General features: G+C 33.5%; 1 long non-coding RNA gene across 1 annotated transcript; it reads right to left on the bottom strand.

Annotated features, from left to right (window-relative positions):
• Positions 1-985: 985 nt before the first annotated feature.
• LOC145673863 (uncharacterized) lies at positions 986-15,183 on the bottom strand. The gene is made up of 4 exons (XR_014128832.1): positions 15,070-15,183; positions 11,800-11,864; positions 5,148-5,383; positions 986-1,090 (listed from the first exon to the last, which is right to left on the bottom strand). It is a non-coding gene; the product is annotated as an uncharacterized LOC145673863 (long non-coding RNA).
• Positions 15,184-22,197: the final 7,014 nt, after the last annotated feature.

The raw sequence follows: 22,197 nt of genomic DNA, 5'->3' as shown, positions 1-22,197 counted from the left end.
TAATAGTGAAAAGTGGTGAGAGGTAGACGTGGTTAATGTTGCTGCCACTAGATGGCAGGATATTGTTTAAACGTAGCAGTTGAATGATGTGCTTTGATCAAATCAACCAATGGGAACAACGACGCAGGGGCGGATCAAGGGAAAACTTTCTCATTTTAAATAAAATCCAGCCCAGAGTTTGAAGCTCTTAAAAGTAGCTCTAAGTTACCGTATGACAACCCACCGCTCACCAGAAGTCGGTCCTGGATCCGCCCTGCAACGACGGTATGTAATTTCTCATGGCCGCACAAATTCTGCTGAAATTAGCGGAAACGTGACACATTTCGTATCAATCTTAACAAAATTCTACATGCAGCAACGCAACGCAAGAATAGCAAGAAGTTGTTATAACTGCTAAGCCGATTATTGTAAAATTTCGTTGCTTTGAAGCAAACTGCTACTGAACGTGCCTATGTATCAGTTAGGGAAGGGTTCTGTGAAGTCATCACTTGCTTATGGTATGATACTACTACTCAGCCATTAATTCTAGTTTGCCAGCCGTCGTGACTTTCTTTCGAATCACTCGCTGCGTGTAGCGTAGTAGCTAACGCTCTCGCCTTTATTGCGAGAGATTCCGGGCTCTGTTTCTGGTGGGCACACTTGGCCGAGAAAGAGTGGAAGCTTTTCTCAGGTCTGCCATCCTGAGAGAGGTTTTCCTGGATTTTCCTCATTCACTCCAGGCGAATGGCGGGATGGTACCTAACATAATGATCCCAGACTGCTTCTTTCCTTCCCCAATCCTTTCTTCCTTCCCTTTCCTCGGATAGTGTGATCACGGAGGGACGTCATCCCTCCTTCGTGAGGAGCTAACATGGCCATTGACACCGAGACCCCAGAAAACTAATTGCTAATCCTACTCCCCTTCTTAAAATGCGTTTGTAGCAGCATACACTAATAAACTTTAGGAATAGGTTAAATTTTCTAAAAACATTTAACCACATATTAAGAAAATTAGAAAAAAAGAGTTTATTTTTTTTTGTGATTTTACAAGATTAAACTATGAAGGTATAAAAGGAGGTACAGTCAAATTGCAGTGATGTGTTTGAGACACCTGAAAAGAATAAACAAATTAAATTACAAATTAATTATTAAAATCGTTTGTACTCTATTGAAATTAAGCTATTTCTGTAAAATACACTGTTGATTATTTAAGTTTCTTTAAAATAAGAAATATAACATTAAAATTTTCAATACCTATTTGCACTACATATTATGAAAGTTAACACATTCATATATGACAAGGCTTGTCTGAAATATCGCTCCTAAAAGAGATTTCAAAAAATCCTCACATCGAAAAATGAGTATTCAACAAATTTAATTATTTCTTTCAGATAAAATTTATAGCAATCCAGTCAATAATTGCTCGCTCTTAAACCATTAGGGTGACATGCTATACCATCATATATTCTACTCTGTGTATTTTTCTTTTTTTCTTGTATGGATGTTTGAAGTGACAAGTTGAATCAAGATATTTCTTCATTAGATTGTTTGTTCACATAGTTAATTTTATAAACTGTATTTAAAGAGAGGCAACTTCGCTTATGTCTAAAGTGTACCAAAGCTAAGCAATGAATTCTGATTGCATACATGTTGCGTATACTAGTAAGAATTCCACAATCTTAATCTCTTGAAACAAATTTTACTCTGTGTTAAAATTCTGGGACTACCATTCATTAATTGAACATATCAATGCGGCGTCTTATTACCTTGTGCTTTGTTACGGGACAGACATTACTCGAATAATTTTATGTTAGTAGTGGTAAAGATAACGAGTGAAGTTAAAGTTTTCATACAGAAGTTATGCTCATCATACAGAGTGGACCACCCCGGCTTTGATTTACCACATTTATATATTTTGTTCAGTGCTCGACTTCAGTGTTGGGAAATTGTTGTGTGTGCTCGTATTGCACACATTCATTCTTGTTGTCTATAGGCTAAGAAAATACGTTTTACGTCACATGCAGGGGGTAAAAGTGGATCTGAAAAGTAGGGGAACGCATGACGTCACGCTGTCCCCCCGTGCCTATCTTTGCCATTGTAATTGTTTTAGAAAGTGGGGGGACGCCACAGATATTTTCTGGAAGTTTGATGACGTCCCCCCGAGTTCCCCCTCACTTTTACCCCTGGTCACATGAAGTGAGAGAGGCTACTTCTCCTTGTAGTCTGTTTTCGCAGTTAGCATAAGAAAGATCTTGTTTGCAACAACGAGTAGTGACTAGAAAAGCTTTCAGAATAAATTATCAGAAACAAATTACGTGCACTGCGGCCTCCTGGCTAGTAAATGTGCAATATTTATCTAAATGAAACTTTAAAGGAAGATGTGTGCATAAAAATTCGCATATCTTGGTTAAACTTAAAGGAAAGAGCACGAACACTATTTGCATCTCCAGGATGGAAGAAGAGCATTAGTTTGAGTTCGAGATTGTGTGTTCTTCGTCGTTATGCAACACCAAGCTTATGAACTACAGAACCTGTTATACCTATTACATTAACATGCACTCTAAATCATGCCCATGGCTTGAATATATAGACCTAAACAGAGAAAAATCCGTTCTCCGGACAGCGGTATATTGTACAAATATACGGTATCCTCTTGCTTACTATAGAAATCAGTACGGAGCATACGTTATCCGTATGCTGCATAGGCATTGCTCTTAGATGTTACATCATGACGTTGCAGGATGTCTGACATCTAACAGTTTTCCGTATATCACATGCATATACTTATGTTACCTTTCTCAGCTATATGTTATATACGTCCATCTGTATGTGAGATCCTAACCGCCTACATTGTTTCATACGGAAAGTAGGTATAGATGGAACACTTATACAGAAAGTATTATAAAACATGCGTTTTCAGTTATACACCTGCTGTACGTTAAGTTTAAAAGCTACAGGAATTACGCATGTAGCCTATCTTTTTAAGTACGCCACCTACATTTTTTTTCTCAGTGTATGTTCATTGATTTCCTATCAACATGAGAGCAGTTGCCCGCAAAAGAATTTATCAAACATTGAGAATAAACACTGTGTTGATGTTCCTAATGTTTTCCTTGTTTGGGAGCGATTTCGAGTACTGCTATCTAATGAGTATCGCCAGGAACCCACTTCCATCATAGCAGAATTATATCCAGATATGAATCTTTTCCTTTATAAGACAACGAACAAAAATAAGTATTTGCTCATATCGCTTTTTCAGTAGCAGTCAACTCATGTAAGATTTATCTGTTAAGTTCATAGTGTCATCTGAATTACACATACACACATGAGTTCACAAGAGTAGTTTTGGGTGTCTCGTTGTGTAACGTTTTGTGTACTTTTCGTACATAGTATGACCTGGACGGGTCTATCATTGTTCTTATATTTGTTGTACTACCATTGTACTGTCCGCTCATTTACCACTTGTCTACCAAGTAACATGGAATTTTTTTGTACTTTCATTAGCGTTTGTTCCCAGTCTGAATTCGTAAAACATTAAAAAAAACATTTAACGCAGTTTGGAGTCTCCATATTTCACTAGTTTCACTATGATGACCGCATCTAGCAAGCTACAAAAGAAAGCGGTCACTAACTCGTTGCTTTGACAATAATTTTTCTTCTCAGAATTAAATATGTACAGAGTGGGTTCAGTTTCGCCAAGTGAAAATTAAAAAAAAAAAAATCATATCTACATAATCATACACAAATAATGGATGATTCTTTGTGTAATAGATCCCCCCAAAATCTAAATATTTCAAAAGAAATTTCTTTAGATTATGATATGCATGTCTTAGTTGTTGATCAGGCCTATACATACAGGTTTTTTTTCTGACAAGCATATCGATACCAAGGAAGAAGCTGCAAAATTTTTGTACTTTCCTGCGATGCGAGCTGAATGCGATGGTTGATTTTTGCAAGAGTTGCATATCCTTTCTAGCTTATTCAGCAAATTTGCAACCTTATGCTTTGCTGATACCATCTTACTGCCACATTTCCACAAAAATGCTGTGGCCAGGGATTTCAACGAAATTGTCGACTCATCTTGGAGGTCCTGGTGACCCCACTAATTTCCAAAGAGTCATAACTAATACATCGTTGGAAAGCTTATGGAACGCAAATTTCAAAGAGGTAACATTTGTGCAATTTCCACCCCTATTCCTAGAAGGAGAAGCAGAATAAACAAAAAGTCCTAAAAAATTCGTAGAAAGAGAAATAGAATTTGAGGCCCTGGTAACTCCTTGCAATCACACAGGGAAACATTTTTCAGTTCGATTGAAAACTTTCTTGAATGAAACATTGAACAAATTAAATATCTTGCGAATCTTCCATAGCTTATGGTAATTTGAATTATGCGTAGAATAAAAATTAATTGAATTTGACATTCGCCCCTCCCCCATAGTACTACGTCATATGCACATAATTTTTGCTTCACACATCATGTACAGAAACAAGAATTATGTTTCTAGACAAGTTTATTGAAAAGATATATTGTCTTATATAGAACCGTCCTGAAAATAAGTGTTATTTACGTCAATTGCCTATCTTTACCCCATCTTCCTCCATATAAGTAACAAGTACCCATACTGGGTATTACTTCATTGTTTCACATACCTATTTTTATTAGTGTATCCCCAAGAGGGAATGGCCCCAGAAAATAAAAACTGATACAAAGAAAACCACAAACTTTACCCTTTCCCTCCGCTGTGTTACACTCTACATACATAAAATGCATATCGGCGGAAAGCTTCATCCTTCAGAAACATATTGATACCAAAATTATCTTGCTACCTTAGTTAGGGGGTTGAGTTATTGAAGTTGAAAGTCTTAAGTAGTTGCATGGGAGTTTAAAGGTTAAAGGAATTTGTCACCCCAATACAAACACCTTTGTTCCGTACACCATTACATTTTACTACCACCTAACACAGGGATCGCCCAGTTCGTATCATGCCATCAACCGCCAGTCATTATCCCAACAATATCATTATTTTTCTTTGCGACTTTTCTTTGATGCACATCTCACAACTTGGTAATTTCATTTTCTTGGTTCTAGTACACAAAGAATTATAATGTATAACACGAGTACTAAAAATTCATCATTATTAATTGAGTCTAACTTAGTTGTTACGAACCTGATTGCTTTCGTACAAAACATTCTTCCACTGGTGGAATCAAGAAGACGAAACAATTTTCTTCGAAGCCTCACCATCCCTTGTGCTGCTCCTTATGATGTTCGTGGGTATCATGTTTCTTATGATGAATGTGGTGATGAGATTCAATATGCTTGTGGTGGTGCTTATGTTCATGATGATGATGATAAGGATGTTCATGGTAATAGTGTTTAGGATGGTGATGTATATGCTTCGTACTGGAAAAGAAAAAAAATACGTAAGACAAACATCTTAATAATTAGAAAACAACAATTAATACGTTTTGTGTTCAACTGTGGTTGTTTCAGAATTCATTATTAACATAATAGAGGTGATGAGGAATTGAGAACTAGTTTTACACAATTTAAAAATAATTATATTACAGTATGTTATTTATTTATTTCGGAAAACAATAGGCAAATACCTAATTACAGTTTTCCATCATTATGTGATAATACACTTTAAAATGCACATATAATAACATAATAATAGGATAGCAAAATACATGTTTTACACTTTAAACACGATATACAGCTCATTTATTTGTAATAAAATTTTGTTTATGACTAAAATGTCTAAAACGTCTGGGTATCAGTATATATATATATATATATATATATATATATATATATATATATATATATATATATATATATATATATATATATCTTAGTATATAATAAACACATTTTTCGCGATACATCCAATGCACTAGTCCTTTGCGCTGAGAGATGAAATATGGCATTATGGGGGGGTCTCGTTGCTCTATGTGCGACGCGAAGTTTGATTTCTGGTAACAAATATTCTGAATCCATTTTACAATGAATTATTTTATGTAAGAAAGACAAAATGAAATGAGTTCTCTTGTTTTCAGGTGATTGTAATGTATATTTGCTTTGATCTTCTTACTTCTCAAATTTTAGATATATCCATGTTTCTTTATATGTCAAAAAACGCACGAATTTGATTTGAATAGTTTCAATTTTGTTTATGTACTTCGTAATATCGGAACCCCGTATTATCGCTGCATATTCCACCTTAGATTTTGCATAAGCAATGCATAGTGTATTGAGAACATTACTGTTAGAAAAATTACTTCCTAATCTTATTACAAAGCCAAGGTTCGTAAAGACCTCACCAACTAGTCTGTTGACATGAATATTAATTAATAGATTTGACTGCAGAGTGACTCCAAGATCAGTAACATAATCCAATCTCTCAGTTGGCGTTTGATTAATAGTATACACATTGCGCACATAGTTCATTTTCCTGGTGTATAATACTACTTTTCACTTTTAAATATTTAACTGCAACTTATTTGATTCACACCATTGGAAAATAACATGTATGCCGCTTTGCAAAAATGCTCTAATCTTTGCTATCTGGTCTGAATAAGATTCCCCTAACGTGTATTTTATACGTTCATCTTCTCCAAAACAATTTAACTTATATTAACCATTTTTTTTTTCATTATATATACGGCCGAGTTAAGCATGATATGGAGGGATACTCCCCGAAAACTTTTTTTCTCATTTTGAAATAAGAAACCTCTAAACATTATTCTTGTTTGAAGTTTAACGTCCCACAATTATACATCCGAAGCCAAGGGAGACGGTGGTGATTAGATGGATGACGATGATGGAATGACGAAGGTGGGAGGAAATGGGAGAACTTCTAAAAAAACACGCACATAGTGTTTGTCCACCACTAAACACATTTGGCAGGAGTCTTTAAACATTAAGAACCCAGTCCTGTATATATATATATATATATATATATATATATATATATATATATATATATATATATATATATATGCATGTTGGTGTTGTATAATTTCTGGGAATTGGGAAAACAGTCCTTTTTCATAGCAGATATTGGAAAATATGTTGAACGAAGTTTACGCGTTTTGCTTCAACTTTGCCTTTTCCGAATTTACAGGTTTAATGTAAATATTTTAACTGATATTTGTGTAGAATTGTTCTGGAAAGAGGTTATTGTGTTCAAGACTCATTCTCTAAGCCTTAAAACATTTTGTTTCTTCTTACAAGCATTACTTGTTCATCACTTGATTTTGTTTCTTGCAACTAATATAGTTACATTTTTTTTTATTTTATTTTTTTTTTTTTTTTTGTAATCTAGGTAGGCCTAGCTAGAACTACACATCATTGCTTCGCATTTAAGGGGTTCTGGTTTCGAATTCGTTGGGAGTCAGTTGTAGCTAAAGTTGTTGCAAGAATTTTATTTAGTCCCATGAGAGGAATGTCAGAATGCTGTCTACAAATGTAGATCCTGATAGAACTTCCATCTCATTTCCTTTGCTGTTAACGTTCTTGGTTATTAACAATTCTACAGGATATGCGTGAAAGATTGTTAATGATTTTAAAAGATAAAGTTTTATGGAGAGAAAACTATGAATTTATGGAATGGCAGTATCTGCTTTGTTGTGTTCTTACGTTGAAACTGTTTGTATGAAGACATCGCATGGCACCACAATATCCAATGTGACCCGCGTAACGCAGTCGCTAACGTTCTCGCCTGTGGTGTGAGCGGCCCAGGGTTCGGTTCCGGGTGGAAACACTTAATGGGAAAAGTGAAAAAGCTTTTTCTAACCAGCCATTCTAGTGAGATTTTCCTCATTCACACCAGGCAAATGGCAGGATGGTACCTAACATACAGGTTCCTTCCTTCCCCAATATTTTTTCCTTCTCTTTCATCCGATTTTCAAGGGACATCATCTTTCATACGTGGCCGGCCAACATGACCATAGATGCGTAAAAGACCAGAAATCCTAAATCCTAAATTCTAATCCTAACCATATCAACTTCTTTCTTAGATGCGTGAAAATATCATATGAAACAAGTTGAATCATGGATTTTCAAGAACTAGTTACAATTGTGTTTATGTTATACAATTTTGTTAATGATATTCCACATTAAACCCTCCAAGTTTGTCTAATTCCAATGTATTATGTTCAGCTTCAAATCAATGGATTGATTGTTTGTTATTTTTGTTGGTTGAAGTTTAGTGTTCCTTTTCAGAACAAATACTGTGTGATACGTATACCTACAGTAAAATCCAAACAGTAAAATCCTCCAGTAAAATCCAATCCAGTAAAATCCTCCACTGATATTCGAATTTGAGGTCACGTGGACGAAAGGCGCGAGCGCTAGCTACTAGATCAGCGGGGAGGTCGATTGGTTGTTCATGTTCTTGTCGAATTTCTTTTGGACTAGACACGAATATGTAACATTTTTATTTATAGGATATTAATGATGACATTATTTCTCAATTCCTTTCTGCTTTCAGTAGGACTTAAAGATTTTAATTAGGAAGAAGGCATGATGTTGTTTTGTAAAATTCTTAATTACCTGACAACGAAGAGAAGTAAATTTTTCGCGAAAATTGTAAAACATTATTAGTATTTAACGCTATATATATATATATAACGATATATATATCAGGGTGTTCTAAAAATTGCGCCCACAAACAACAAAGCGCTAGTGTTCAGGTCAAAATAAAGTGAAAATTCTATGTAATGGCATACCCTCCAGGGCATCCTTCAGGAGCTATACGGAATAAAAATTTCACTATGTGGCAACGTCGCAGATTAACTTGGAACTATAAGTATTGCTCTACGAATCCATCAAGCAGTTACATCGATTGTTACGCAAATAGATGGTGCTAGTGTCATCCTCTATCAACTTTAACTGTCATCTCAAAATAATCAATGCAACTGTTTGATGGATTGGTAGATCTAATCTATGGTTCTTTATCTGCGACGTTGCCACATAGTGTAATTCGCATTTCCAGACGAGGACCTGATAGGTATATGATTATAATTGTTCGCTTTATTTTGACTTGTAGAACAGTGTTCTGTAGTTCGTGGGCGCAATGTTTAGAACATCCGATATATTAAAATCGATAAATATAATTGAGCTAAACAAAATGGTACATGCTAGTGTAGAAAACTTATGCGTAGTTTTTGAAAAGTCGAGAAAAAACATATTTTTGTAAACGTAAAAATCATATACTGCACGATACCTACTAAAATGATATGGATATTAAATGATACCTTCATCAACCTCTTTATTACGACTCTATCTAGATGGCAGGACATTAGTTTAGGATACCAGATAAATCTCAAAATTATCATTAACTCTTAAATTTTAAATTTCTGTTGGAACAAAACATTGTGCAAGATGAGATACGAGGGTCACCCAGAAAGTAAAGACTGTTTAGTTATGCAAAATGAAAAGCAAAACATTTATTGAAAAGAAAAACAATTATGTTGCACACCTGAAGCATCCTTCGCTTCTCTACGTAATCCCCTCCTACATTTAGACATTTGTTGCATCTGTTCAACGAGCTTCAAAATTTCAATGTTATGCCCTTCTGCCGCCAGTTCATTAAGGTTGGTTTAAATGGACAAGTTTTGCCGATAGATTGCACTACAGTCTTCGTATCTCTCCAATATATTTTTTTTTATCTTTCACGAAAATTCACGATTTCTCTTACAAATTTCAACCTAGAGACTTCAAATTTTTAGAAAAGGAACTTCATAATCTATCAAAGGCAATAATCCGTGCCGATTTTTTATTTAGAATTGTGTTCATTGTTGAAATTGCTTGATTGTTGAAATGGTTATCTAAATCTTTAACAATGGAACTGTTTCAACAATAAAGAAAATTATAAATAAAAAATCGGCACGGATTGTTCCTTTTGATAGGTTATGAAGTTCCTTCTCTAAAAATTTGGACTCTCTAGGTTGAAATTTGTAAAAGAAATTGTAAATTTTCGTGAAAGGTAAAAAATACATGGGAGAGATACGAAGATTGTAGTGACATCTATCGGCAAAACTTGTCCCTTTACACTAACCTTAAGCCAGGTGATCACCACATTCCCCAACTCTTTATCACTTCCAAAACGTTTTCCTCGCAGAAACTCTTTCAGCGTGGAGAAAAGATGGAAATCGAAATAACGATTTTCATTGACCACAGTGTCTTTTGGCATCAAACGCACCGAAATAACATCTTTACGATCCCAAAAAACAGTTTCCATAACCTTTCGTGTGAGAGAGTCTGTTTGAATTTTCACTTTTTTTTTTTTTTTTTTTTTTTTTGAGGGATGAGGGATGGTGCCACTCAAATGATTGGCACCTAGTCTCTGAGAGTAATGTGAGACACCTAGGTCCCATCACTAGTTACAATTCGATCAAGAAAGGCAGTGGCTACCTGACATAATGAAGTGGCCGCAGAAGAGTATAATATATTAATGCTGAAGCTCATGAACAGAACAAATATTTAAATGAAGGTGATGATTACGTAGAGAAGCAAGGGAAGCTTCAGGTATGTAACAGAACCGTTTTTTCCTACAAATTTTGTTTTTTATTTTGTATAACTAAACGATCTCTATTTTTTGGATGACCTCGTATATATACCAATTGATTTACGACTGGAGGCAAACAACATATCATCCTTAATAATAAATTCTTACGGGTAATTTATGGAAAAGTCGAGCAAAACCAAATTTTTAGGAGCTAAAATTGTATCATTTGTTGCCAAATCTGATGCCCGTTCTTCTAGATTGATGTGCTGCATGTCAGAAATATACAGCGTGTTTCAAAACAACGCCGACAACATTTGGGAGGGGATTCCTGACACCAAGATATAACAAAAAGTATAGGCTAACCATGGTGCACAAATGCATCCTTTCGGGGTTATATTCTGCCAAAAACATGAAAAAAATAAATTTAAAGGTCCATAGCTCCAAAACTATGGGACATACCGTAGTTGGGTCAAGATTTCACTTAGGAACTAGTGTGTGCCCTATCCAAATATCCAAGTTTCAGAGTCCTGCAGTACTTCCACAATAAATTTTAAAGAGGTAGTTTGTGAGTATTTCAAATTATATGCCCATAGCCAAAATCCCTCCATAAAATTTGTTGCGTGAGTACCTTAAGATTCTGAAACATGAATTTTTGGATAGGACATATATTAGCTCCTAAGATAAGTCTTGAACCGACTACGGTAGGTTCCATCGTTTTGGAGCTGTGGAGCTTTAAAGTTGGTTTTTCATGTTTTTGCAGTCTGTAACTCCGAAAAGAAACATTTGTGAACCCAGGTTGGTCTATACTTTTTGTCTGATCCTGGTGTCAGGAATCACCTCCTAAACATTGCCGGTGTTGTTTTGAAACACCCTGCGTATTGTTAACTCCCAGATTGTTCCTATTGTTTGATTTGTCTTAACAGTGAAGCATTTTCTGAAAATGTTAGAGATATATGTGAACATTATGATTGGTGTGGCTAGTGAACAGTGTTTTATATAACAAAAATTCGCTTATATTTCTGAATTTTGTCAATAATTATGATTTAAATAGCAGTAGAGGCTAGTACATAATAAATTACAACTAGTAGAACACTGAAATAAATAATGTAATAACACAAACTACTATTCTTGTAGCTTTCTTACGATTTGGCGTGTTTTGAAGAAGTTACAATGCAGTTCTGGTCATTATGCGTAATTTATTTCTTGTTTGTTAGAATCATATTTGATTTCAGTGAATATATCACGACTAATGTGAACAGATAAGAACTACATTGTTTTAAAAGCAATGTCTGCTTGCTTTACTTACTGGTACTCATGATGGCCAGCCTGAAGAACAATCGCCAGGACTCCAAGTACGATGAGGCACAGCAACTAGAAAGAGAAAAGAAGAAAATATCCATTAAACATCGTTTTCACTTCAAATTGTTATGTTGAAACCGAAATATATGCTCTTTAGTTTAGCATTTTTCTGGTCTTATCTCGACACGATACATCAACAAAACATGGAAGTGCAATGATTTCCATAATATGCCTAAAATTTTAAAAACAACGATAAATCCCTATCACATGTGAGCATCAAGTTCAATTAAACTGTGTTGAAGATCATACCTAGGTTTTCCAGCTGCGTGTAGTTAGTAAAGTTGTAACGCAAGAGTGCATAATCCTTCTCTATGAGTTCGCATGTTAAAATGTTCTGTAATTTTTTTAAGTCATGAAGTTTGTTTAGTAACATTGCAATTTCTATGAATTTATGGTCTCCCATACCAACGGACTTAACCTCAATATTCTTATGATAAAATGAATTTCCCACATTTACTATATACCTAATTCAAAACTGTTTGTGCACGTTTGTTGTGCTTTAGGAACAAGTGACAATTAATTCTAGTAGTTCATACTGATTACCCTCTGTCACAGATTTATCATCATCTCTCATTTGTCTATCCAGGTTTCCCAATTATTTGTTTTGTATACAATCTGCATGCCCTACCCACCTTAAACGTTTCATTAAAAAGTAAAACAAAAAAACAAAATCTTTAACTCTGCGTGAACACAACAACAACAACAACAAAAAAACACAATTCTAAAATAATAGTTTCAAAACGTAACTAAGAAAGCTTCATTTTTGTCGACAATATTTTGTTATAATATATTACTTTAATTCGAATCTCTTTTAAAAATGTTCAGTTGTTTCACATCATGAAATGTTATCATTGGTTTTCTGTACTGCGAAGAATCTGTTTCTTTTGGTGACTATGAAAAAATGCGTATTTGGTGTCATGAAAATACACCAAAACCATAAAAAAAATTGTTGTTGTAATATGAATTAATCAGATTTGGTTAAAATATCAAACGGGTTCTACTCGAGATTATTTCAACAGAATTTTGTCAAACCTAGACTAAAAATAAATGTCGTTTTTGAGAAAATATTTTTTAACATAAAGAAGTATATGGGAATGGACGGTTCTAGTAGAATATGTTGAATCTAACATTTAATGAATTGTGAAAAATTTGTTAAATTAACCTATTTTGAGCTGAAATTGAAAAGTATGTATGTTACGATTGAGGGCTTCCAAATTTATTGCATAGCCCATTTCCTAAAATCCCTAACGAAATTTCATTGTTAGCTACCAAATAATGAAATTAGCTTAACAATGATATAACAAACTAGAAATAAAATTGCAAGTAAGACAATGAAATGAATTCAGTGTGTAGAATAGTTCAAGATTTTTTTTTTAAGTTGAACGTCGTACGATTATGCACATAGGCTAAGAGATATAGGGGATGTTGTTAATGCTGCCAATTTTAAAATAAGTTTCCTAATTTCCGAACTATATTATTACGCAATTTCAACAGATAGGAGTAAATTTGTTAATTTTAAGACTTTTTTTTTTCGCAGAACAGAAACCATTGACAACTTTTCATATTGTTTAGTAATTTAAGTAACCAATATATATGGCATTAAAAACGTTATATTATATATAGTTTTCCCCTTATATTTACATGCTGTGCCCTAACAAAGACGTTAATGTTTTCCTGAAACAATCCTAGGACTCTAGCGTATCAAATATAAGCAAGTTAATTATTCTGTTAAGTAGACCAAAATTAAAACACTAATAAAATAGCATAAACACTTAACAGAAGTAATAGCACAAAGAAACGAAAGCCGAATCGCTGATTGGTGTTTAAAGAATTTCATCAAAATAAATTATTAAAACCTCAGGAGATGGCGCTATATTTGCTACATGAGCGTCATCTATTGTGGTACTGATATAACTACTTGGAACATAGTAAATTGTTCTATTAAAGCCTGAATGGCATCCTGCAAACTATTTTTTTCTGCTATTATTTTTTTCTATTTTAATTTGCTATAGCGTTAGTTCGCTACTAACTGCAAATTACTAAAATAAATTAGTTTTTTCTCTTTATCACTCGTGATGCTAGATTTGATATATGGGGAAAGCTGAGGTTAGAGCTCATAAAATGCATACATTCCCTTAACTATGTATGTTGTTGTATTGTTTAGTAAGATGAAGTAAATAAGCATGAAAATCACAAATAATACCTCGAAAGTGATGATCCATTATACATTTTATTTGATCGGTTTTAACTTCTCAAACTCGAAGATGGTTTGCATTATATGAAACGTCAAATTTGGTCATTTTTACTCATGTATATCTCTCCCCCAAAAAGAAAACGAGGATGTTTTCCACAAGAGAGGAAAAACAAGCCACTGTTAAGTAGTTATTTGATTAGATCTAAATAGCTATTAGCTTTGCTCTTTTAGTTTAACGTTCCACATTATACACCAAGGCTAAGGGAGATTGTGATGGTGAGATGGATGAAAATTGTGAAATAAGGACAGTGTGAGGAAAAACGTGAACCCAGAGAAAACCCACGCAGATGGTGTTCGTCCACAACAAAGTTCACTTGGTGCGGCCTTGGGTCGAACTAAGGACCCCACGCACCAGAGGTGACCGCTGTACCACTGAGTACTGAGATCTCCTTTATTGATTGGTGTACATCCTTAGTCAAAAACTATATATAGTGAAATCTGAAATGAGTATCTTCCAGCGGGTATCGTACCTTGTGCCTCGTTCACCAAGGGTTTACATGCTTAGCCACCACACCTGTGAGGAGGGCAATATTGAACTCTTCTTGACATATTTATTTCGTTCGGCCTCCCACATGCTGTTTCTTTGACTAGGTAACACAGCCTAGCCATATTTCAAAAATGAAATGAAATGAAATCTTTAAGTTTTACGTTCTATGGTTATGCCGTGTAGGCTAAAGAGTGTGAGAAATGATGAGAAATCAATTAAATATGGAATGAAGAAAGTGGGAGGAAACGGGAGAACCCCGAGAAAACAACAAAGCTCACTTTGCGTAAGCGTGGATCGAATCATGGACCCCACGCACCAGAGGTGAACGCTTTACCAATGAACCACGGCGAACCATCTTTCGGGAAACAATTTCTGAGTGTCTGACTTGCACATTTTGGAAAGAAACTGAATATAAAAAGCTAGTGTTATTTCATAAATATTTGTGATATTAGAAGCAGAAAATATTTCGTACTTACAGTAGCTCTTGCACTCATGTTGTACGTTGTACTTGTGACTTGGATAGTCCTCTGCGAAAGACTGTACTTTCTGGCAAAACCACATGAGTATTTATACACATCCTTCGTTACGATAGATTTAATTCATTACAATACCAAAAGTTACAAGGAAGAAATTTTGTGATTTGCTCAACTATCCACCAAATGATTGGATTACTTTTTTTTTTATCACGTATGCGTGAAAAAATAAGGTAATTATTGCGTGTTACCAATGTGCACTGTTGCATACACTTACATTATACATTTAGATCCTTATCGTCTCAGATGATATACTAAAATTTCGATTCTTGACAGTCCGTTGCACATCAGTCCAGAAACAAGTTATAATCAAACACGTTCCTACAGCTGATTTCCGTGTAACTCAGTACCAATTCGGTGTGTTAGCAAATTTATTTGTTATTTTGTTAGCAACTTTGCTTAATTGAAGTACGCGAATTATGAGTTTAATAATTCATATTTAATAACAGCATCTTTATTTCCGCTAATTCATTGTTTTTCTTTCAAGATAATACAAATGGAAAAACATAAACAATTCTTATCTTCAAAACATATGAAATATTCTACTTGTAACTACAAATTATGCTTTTGTTTATAGTACTGTGTAATTAAAATATTGAATTCCTTACTTAGCTTAGGACATGGGTTTAGAATTAAATACAGACAAAACAAAACGCATGGGAAGTTCTTCGGAATCGTAATACTGCTAATTATGGATGCGTAAAAATATCAAATAATATTTTGATAAAGTTTATACTTACAAATATCTAGGATCAATATTAACAAACCAAAACTATGTCCACAAATTAATCAAATGTTGACTGAATGCAAGGAATTCGGTTTAGTATTCAGTGCAAAAAACTTTTGTCGTCGCGAATTCTGTCTGTCGAGAAATTTGAAGCTCAAAATATATAAAACGATAATCATATTTATTGTGCTATATGGTTGCGAAACATGGTTGTTTAATCTGAAGGAAAAATGGAGATTGAAAGTATTTGAGAATAAAATCCTGACACAAAAATTCGAACCCAAGAGGAACGGTAATGGAGAATGGCAAAAATTTCATATAGAGGAAATGCATGTTTATACCGTTTACCAAATATTGTAAGGGTCATCAAATCTAGGTGCCTCAAGTGGGCAGGACATGTGTCAAGGATAGATGAAAGTAGAAACGCTTTCAAATTGTTAACTGAAAGTCTAATAGAAAAACGTCCATTAGGAAGACCTAGGCGCAAATAGGAGGACAATATTAAGATGGATCTCGCAAATATTGGAATACAAAGTAGAAACTGGATGCAGTTGGCTGAGGATAGAAGACAATGTAGAGCTTTTGTGAACACGGCATTGAGTCTTCGGGCTCCATAGGCCATAGAGTTAGTTAGTGAGTGAGTTAATGACTATCAAGAGGATTCCACTTCGAACCTTCATTATTTTTATGTGATCTATTTACAAATATAAAATAAATATTCAGAATGCACTATGAATTGAGATCACGTTAAAGTAGAGGCTATACAGCAACTCATTATGAAATAGAATAGTACTGGTATGTATCAAATTACAAGATCTAAGTTTAAATCGTATTTGTAATTTCAGTATATTACAAAACGACTTGTGTATCTTTAAAATTTGATACGTGCTCTTCATTGTGTTTGTACAATTACTTTATCATTTTATATTGTTTATACTATTAATATCGTAACACTAAAACATTGTTTGGGATCTAAGACTGGCGAAACAGTATTGCCTAAGAGACTCCTGAGATTTATTGTAACGTCTTGATTATAGTGTTGGAAATAAGTCTAGACTAATCATGGTTCTGCTCTAATTTCAAATTTGAAATATACTCCACGTTGTTTCGTTGTTACGAGAACCGAAACGAAACAATAAATTTCTCGTCTCTTTGAAGACACTAGTTAAAGGACTACGGACTATTTTACAATCACTAAATTTTAACATTAAGAAACAACGTGCACGAGTACGATTACATTGAGGTGGTCTACGTAACATGGGCACATAGGAGAAAACTATGTTTCGAGTAAACGCAGAAAGAAATTTAAATACTTTATGCTGTTAATAAAATAACGATTACTTAGGTGGCAACAAACCACGTAGAAGATACATCCTTTGCAAAACGTAATTTCCCTGTGACATTGTATTGCACTTGTATATTATTTATTTATTTATCGACACAACAGGCATTACTACCCAATTACAGTGTCTACATATAATACATAATTTTAAATTACAATGATAGTAATACTTGAATTAAAATAATACAGTTTCCTTTATTTATTTATTTTATTTTATTTTATTTTATTTTTTATTTTTTTTATTTTTTTTTTTTTTTTACAAAATACGCAGTATTACTCTTTGAACAACTTTTCAGAACTATTAAACATATCTATATCTTTATAATCCTTACTGATTTTATTGTACGTACGATAAATTCTCTATGTAGATGGCATATGTAGTGCATTGGTACGTGCCTTCCTGCAGTAGAACAGACCACTATTTCCCATGCGTGTTTTGAGGGTTGGAATCTGATCATTATCTTTGCAATTAAATCTGTTCAATCTATCTTGTTGTGCAAAAGTGTTTTAAGAAAATGAGGTCGTTCAACGTCCGTCTTTGTTCAAGTGTATGAAATGTAAACTTTCGATTTAAATAATCATATGGTTCAAATTTTGGATAAAATCCTGCCCTTTTGTATGTGAGAAAATGTATGAATTTACATTCTATGTGTTCAATTGTTTGACTACATGTTTTCACGGAAATGTTCCAAATAAGTAAGGCATATTCAAGTTTGGATCTTACGTAAGAAAAGTAAAGCGTTTTCAAATAGTTAACATTCGTAAATTCTTTGGTTGTTCTGATAAGAAACCCAAGATTTCTATATGCATCCTTAGTAATATTTGCCTAAACTTTTTATTCCATTGATCGTGTAAGTAAAGTCATACGTTTACTCACGTCTACTGTATGTCATTGTTTTATACTTAGTAATATTTACTGTAAGTCTATTGCTAGTACAACATTTTGGTATATTAGCCATATCTTGTTGCAAGAGTAGACAGTCATCTATATATTTCACATATACGAATATTTTCAAATCATCTGCAAATAGTATTTTGTGAGATTTTTTAATATAACGTGACAGATCATTAATAAATAATAAAAGCAATAGAGACCCAGGATTATAGACCCCTGACGGACTCCTGAATTTACGCGAAAGCTTTTGGTTTTATATTGTTTGTACAAAACGGATTGTTTACATTCACGTAAGTAAGATTTAAAAATATATATATATCGTTGGGGAATAAAATTGAACATGGCAAGTTTTTTGAATTAATATATCATGATCCAAGGTATAAAATGCTTTATTAAAGTCCGTATATATGACGTCTACTTGTACATTATTATCCAAGGAGTAAATTATGAAATCTGAAATTATAATTAAGTTAGTCACCATGGATATTTTCTGTAGGAAGCCATGTTGATACATTGAAATCGCAGGTTTAACATGATGCATCACCTGATCATAAATGACACTTTCAAATACCTTTACAATTGTTGGCATTATAGCTACTGGACTATAATTTTCTATATTATTTTTATTTCCGGTTTCCGGGACTGGGCATATTATTGATTCTTTCCAAATATATGAAAAAACGTTTGTCCTTATTGAGAAGTTAAATAAGGTATATAGCGGATGCTCCCAAATATTACTACAACCTTTCGCAATATAAGGTGTTATATTATCAGTCCCAGGCTTTTTATTGCGTTACAGTTTATTTATTGCATTTTCAATGTCCCTTATACTAATCTCAGTGATATGGAATAAATTATGGCATTCCTCATGTAAATATTTTTTTTTATGTGAGTTAATACAATTTTTAGCTAAGGAGGAGGATTGATTGTAAATGGACTGGAAGTGCTGAGTACAAGCTTTCGCAATTTCATCATTCTTGGTCAGATTCTGTCCATTATAGGTCATGGACTCAGTCGAAAGAAGTCGGAATTTATTTTCAAGGTAAGGCCAGAAATGTTGTGGGTCTTGGGTTATATTATCTTTAGCATTGAAAGTAAAGTAATTATGTGCTATAGCTATTTCACGTTTCACGTCTCTATGTAGCCTGCAGTACCCGTTATAATGATATTAGTGATTAGTCGTTCCCCTCCTATTGAACCATTTTATGTGATGTTGCCCTTTAGGTTTTATCTTTTGTATTATACTTTGAGCAAACCAGAAAGAGAAGCTTTTTCGCGTAGACGTTTATATGTGAATGCACTTTTCAAATATGTCATAAATTACATTTAATGTACAGTATACTTATGTGTCCGTTTTAGGCATAACATTTTTATAGTACAGAAGGGATAATTGAGTTGTCCAGTGCCAAAATGACTCTTGTTCATTTACAGCAAATCTCAGAAAGCTTAGAAAAAATGTAGGATCTGCATGTTTGTAGAACTGGGAATACTTTAGTGTGTCCATTTGAGAAACTTGAATATCCCCAAATATTTACAGTTCTACGAAAAGCATCAATCCTGCAGATTTCCTCAGTTTTCTGGTATTTTCTGTAAATGGACAAGAGCCGCTTTGAAATTGGACTACTCAATTAAAAGCTATATTAAAGTTTCAGAAACTATGTTTATTTCTCAAAATGTATCGAAACTTAAACTTATGGAGATTGTGAAATATTCGATGAAGTCAATATCATTCCTCTAAAACAAAAACAAAAAAAAACATCCTTTTAACACCATTGATTTTTAATTGACTAACTTCGGAGTAAGTGCATCTTGTAGTTCTTACGTTGCGAAAATATCCAATCTCCTGAATAGATCCCTAGTAATTAAACACTTTATTCTGTCTAAGATAAGTTTTAGAACACAGCAACGCACCGCTGGGTAATGGTTTGATTACATATTTCATTAAAGTAAAGGGAACCTTCATTTTTTAGAGTTTGTTCTTTTATGTAATGCTACTGTTCAGAAAAGGCTCCCAATTATGTAAAAACTCTGCCTTCATAAAAACTACGAAAGGTGATTAGATTTCCCTTCACAACACCGTTGCAGTTAGATAAGGCTGTGTAGTAGCAAACAACTCGAATTGTAAACTTTTATGATCAGAGTAAAGTGTTGGTCGAACCGGAAGAACCTATGCCCTCTGACCGGAAACAGTTGAAGAACATTTTTTTTATAAATTCCTACGAACTAAAGAGTAAACTTAATAATCAATTTTTTTTTTTTTATTTTGATTAGCTGTGGTATCAGAAAGAATATGACATAGCCAATTTCAAACAGGTGTATCAGTTTAATGTTTTGAGGTATTGTCATCAAACTGTCACTACTGAATCTTTAGTTACAAGAAAACAAGAATGAGTAATCTGCGAAAAAGGACTCTCAGCTTATGTGTCCTCTTTACATAAACTGCCTTAAACTAAAATCACAATAGATGTCGAAAGCCCAGAAATCTAATCCCAATCCTAAAATCCTACTCTCCGTTACAAAAAAAAAAAAAAAAAAAAAAAACACAAATTAATTACTACCATATCATAACCACACTTATGACCTATATACACAGTTTTGAAATATATTGTAGTTTTGTTATCTGAAACGAAACTCCTTTTTTAGTCTTTCCATTGCTATAAAGAAGAAAGACAACTTATTTTAAGACATTTTACTTTATTTGAAATTTAATTTGTACAATAAAATAAATGAGTGAAAATGACATTTTTTTTTCATTCTTCTGCAGTCTTGTGAACAGTTATCATTCAGCTGAAAACATAAATAAAAATATAATTAGGAGAATTGACATAATTAATTTGAAATTATAAAATTAAAAAAGAAAAAACAACAATCTGCGTCCAATTGTAATGAAATGCGTAATATAACTATTCTTACAATTATAATGTAAATTCTTCATTATCGTAATTATAAATGTTCCTGAATATAGAATTGTTGCTTCATTTAACTAATTTTCGTTTATTTGCTATTCATATTTGAGTAATGTTGCATTCTAATTTGGACAACTAGGCCTTAATACTCTGTAGTATTTTAATTAATGTAGTAAGTTCCTTACTGTATGGACTCCATTTATTTCTTAAACCAAATATTTATTATAAGTGCACAGTGTATTTTCACTGTTGCTAATCAACTGGCTTATCATTCAATTTACTATGTTAAAAATTAAAGTTTAATAACTGGTTTATTTCATGTATTTTGTGTTTAATAATAATATTTTTTGCGTTAATTTTACAAAGTTCAAATCAGAAATTTAATCAAAATAAAAACATCCCTATGCAGGCAGTAGTAAAACATGAGGGAAAGTGGATTGATTAAAAGTAAATAAAGGTATATTTCGTTGTGAGGAATTACTTATAAAATACAAAGTTTACACTTGAACATTCAAAACACGGTAAACCACATATTACTGCACAGCTTCCCAAACATTAGCTTACCTACCATTGAGAGAATTTTAGTGCATTTTTATCTACTAGACAAATCATTGTATGCGTTACTAAAACAACATAAATGGAGTTTATAAAATGTTGGTTGTAGTATACATTTATTACTTATGCTTGCGACCAAGGGTAAATGACTTTTTAAACAAATGTTGGTGAACAAGATATTTTTAACAACACTACACACAAATTGATGATGTAGAAAGTAAATACTATGATGATACTGTAGCTGATTTTAGGGAAACTTGGTACACATTTCTTACTACGTTTACAAATTATTTCTTAGAGTTGTAGTCGGTTAACAATAAGTATGTAACCATTTAGAAACATACTTGGTTACTTTATGCGTGTGTTGGACAAGTTTTACGAATAAAACTAGTAAGTCTGATTACACATTCTATGGGAAAAATAATCAAATATTTTTTTCAAGAATTTCCTTTTAAAATATGTACTTTGACTTGTTGGTTTCTATACTTACTGAGTGGGGGGCGCGTGGCTCAGTGGTAGAGCGTTCACTTCTGGTGCTTGGGGTCCCGGGTTCGATCCCAGCCCCCACCAAGTGAACTTTGTGGTGGACAAACACCGTGCTCGTGGGTTTTCTCGGGGTTCTCCCCTTTCCTCCCACACTCTTCAT

The sequence above is a fragment of the Thermobia domestica genome, chromosome 17 (genome assembly GCF_964235325.1).
Source record: "Thermobia domestica chromosome 17, izTheDome1.hap1.1, whole genome shotgun sequence".
NCBI classification, from domain to species: Eukaryota; Metazoa; Arthropoda; class Insecta; order Zygentoma; family Lepismatidae; genus Thermobia; species Thermobia domestica.
The sequence above is the reverse complement of the archived record's forward strand: the minus strand, read 5'-3'. Positions and strand labels throughout refer to the sequence as shown.